The sequence below is a fragment of the Marmota flaviventris genome, chromosome 5 (assembly GCF_047511675.1).
Source record: "Marmota flaviventris isolate mMarFla1 chromosome 5, mMarFla1.hap1, whole genome shotgun sequence".
Lineage (NCBI taxonomy): Eukaryota > Metazoa > Chordata > Mammalia > Rodentia > Sciuridae > Marmota > Marmota flaviventris.
Window position 1 is genome coordinate 5733571 of NC_092502.1, and position 3418 is coordinate 5736988.

The 3418-nt window shown below is 42.8% G+C and overlaps 1 pseudogene; it reads right to left on the reverse strand.

Moving 5' to 3' along the window:
* Positions 1 to 2020: 2020 nt before the first annotated feature.
* Positions 2021 to 2959, reverse strand: LOC114082341 (olfactory receptor 2L13-like; annotated as a pseudogene).
* Positions 2960 to 3418: the final 459 nt, after the last annotated feature.

The following is a 3418-nucleotide window of genomic DNA, read 5'->3' on the forward strand; positions in this document are numbered from 1 at the left end:
GTAAATATGTAAGTCCCCTGTTTAAAGGATTAAGGGTGTGGCTAGGCTGAGAGTGAGGTACAGGGGACTTCCTGTGAGACCCTCCCCAAAATGAAACCCAGGAGTCCTGCTGGAGCTGAGCCAGTCCAGGGCGAGGTTCCTGGGAATGGGGCAGAGATCCCTGGACTCCTGGGAACCCTCCTTGGTTTAGAAAGATCTCAGTGGTGATCTGAGTAGACTCCATGCTCTTTATCCCCAGGCAGCTGGGGATGTCCAAACTTCCTGCTTTCCAATATGCTCCTGAAAGAACAAAGCATCACCAGTTTTGGACCTCAAAGGTCATTTTCCCCTCTTGCAATTTTGGAAGCCAAAACAAGACCAAGTGCCAAATGAGCAGCCAAGGAGACTTTTACTTTTTCCAAGAAGAGGGTAAGCAGAGATAAAATCCTAAGTGAACCCCCCCACCCCCCAAAATGGGGTGGTGATTTTTTAAATTATTTTTTTTTTAAATGTAGGCATATGACAGCAGAATGCATTTGATTCATTGTACCCAAGTGCAGCACAACTTCTCATTTCTCTGATTGTACACAATGTAGCGTCGCACCATATGTACAGTCATACATGTACCTTGGTTATTAATGTCCATCCACCATCTTTCCTGTCCCTATGTGCCCTCTTTACCCTTTTCCCAATCAAAGTAGGGTAAAAGACATGAGTGGGCAGACCTCTGAAAGGGGAAATATTCATGTGGGTTATATTGATGAAATCTGAGGTGGTCTGGTGGTCACTCTGCCAGCAAATTCATCAGCCCCTGAAGAGGGACTCTGGCCTCCATCAGCCTGTCCTCTAGACAAGATTCGGGTGGGGAAGAAATTCAGTGAGACCACCAAGGCAGGCCAGGACCAGGCAGGTAACCATCGTGGTTTGCCTACTCTTTAAGTGTTTCAGAGCAGGAATCATCAGGGAAACTGGGGCCCTAGGAAGCCCCCTTCAACCCCCAATTTTTGCCATCAAGTCTGAAAGATTTTAGACAGGGTTCTCAAAGTAGCAGTTATGATTTTATTATAAGGGATAGGGAAGAGAAAAGGGACAGTCTCAAGGAAGAGAGATGGTTCTCTCAGATAGGAGTGGGACAACATGCCTTTCTGCCTTCCAGTTTTACTGAGTACCAAGGAAATTTCCACAGTTCTGCCCAAGTCCACCTTCTGACTTTTTACTGACAGCATAGGATGTGCATGGACCTCCTCCAGAGATGGGGTGGTGCTCACTGAGGACATTGGGTCCCTGAATGTGCCTCAGTTTTCTGCCAACTTACTTGTTTTAGCACCCTTTGAAGACAGCAAATTATCTTTTTGGTGATCTTTTTGTTTGGTTGCCAGGGTAACTGAGTTGTGATAGCTTCTGTGATAAGGGAGTCCAGGCCACCTGTCAGGGAATGGCCTGAACTTGAAAAACTAGTTTGTCTCAGGGATGTGATTATGGCTGGTGAGGTGTTAATACATCTGATCCCATCCTCTTCTCTGACAGAGAGGAATTTGAGTCTCCCAGAAGTCCTGTAATTTTGTAGAAACTGGCCCAATGTTGTGGGACACTTGAAGGGTTTATAGTCCAAGTTGCTAGGGCTTGGGGGCTATAAGTAAGAATTAGACACATAATTGACAAAATAGAAGAAAAACAAAGTATATAGACAATAGAATTTCATTCAAAGCATTTAGAATTGATTACATATCAACATCAGTATGAACATTATTACTTTAGTATAGAAGAACATATAAGGTATATGATAATTTATAATGGCACAAAATAAAATGTGATTAATATCCCCATTGTTAATTTAATGTTTTCCATTAAAGTCATTAATTATTATTATGTTTGTTATATTGATCAATATATTAGTTAAATTAATTTTACTGACAAAAGTGTCACTAGAAATCTAATTATAGATGTCGATTACATTATACATCTATAGGTCAGCAGTGCTCTAGATTTTTTTTCAGTCTGCATGGAGAGAAGCCATGCAGAGAAGCAGGGACAACCGTGCTCACTTCTTCCTGAGGGAGAACATCCCACACACTCTTCTCATGGCCCCCAGCACCTCTTTGTTTCTTAGGCTGTAGATGATGGGATTGAGCATGGGGGTGAGGATGGTGTAGAAGACTGCAAGGATCTTATCCTCTGCTGGGGAGCGGAGACTCCTGGGACAGAGGTAAGTGTAGACAAAAGGTGTGTAGTAAAATGTCACCACAGTTAAATGTGCTGAGCATGTGGTGAAGGCCTTTTTTCTTCCCTCTTTTGAGTGCATGTGGAAGACAGCAACAAGGACCCGTCCATATGAGGCATTGATGCCAAGGAAAGGAACAAGGAGAAACAGGCTTGTGCTCACAAACACCATGTACTCATAGACCCAGGTATCTACACAGGCCAGTGGCAACATTGTAGGCACATCACAGAAGAAATGATTGATGGCCCTGGACCTGCAATAAGGAAGATGCAGGGCATAGACAGTATGTGCCATGGAGTTGATGGAGCCCAGTGTCTAGGACCCCAGGATCATCTTCCCACACAACCTCTTACTCATGCGGATGGGGTAGTGGAGGGGGTTGCAGATGGCCACAAAGCGGTCATAGGCCATGGAGGCCAGGATTAAACCTTCTGAGCCAGCCATGGTCAGGAAGAAGAAGCTTTGCACACCACAGCCCAGGAAGGAGATGCTCTTCTGGCCAGAGAGGAAGTTGATTGCCATCTTGGGGACCGTGGAGGAAATGTACATCAGGTCCATGAGGGAGAGCTGGCTGAGGAGAAAGTACATGGGGGTGTGGAGCCGTGGGTCCAAGAAGATGAGGGCAGTCATCCCTGAGTTCCCCAAACAGGCGAGAACAAACACAAAGATGATCAGGAGCAAGAGAAGTAGGCCAGTTTGGTTTTGAGGAAATAACCCCAGCAAACTAAAATCATTTGATGTTTCATTCCATTTCTCCATGAAAATGCACTGCTTTAACTTTTTTTGTGAAATGAAAATAAAAACAAAATTAAGCAATGAACATGACAAAATAACAGGAGAATAAAAGAAATTATATTTACTACTGTTTATTTAGAATGAATTGGTAATCCTAAAACATCACAGCTTTGCTCATTGGATTTTTAAATAAAAGTATCTGTGTAATTCAGATAACTAATGTGTAGTAGTAGCTCATTTTTTTGTATCTTTTTAAATTTTTAATTGGTACATTATACTTGTACATAATGATTGTATTTGTAGTAACGTATTATATATGCACATAATATAGCCATATAATATGACTGACATCACTCCCTAGTATTTCCCTCTTTCCTCTCTGCCTTTACCCCTCAATCCCTTTCCTCTACTGATCTTCCTGTTGTTTTCATGAAATTCCCTTTCCCCTGGATTTTTTTTCTTCTCTGGCTTCCACACAGGAAT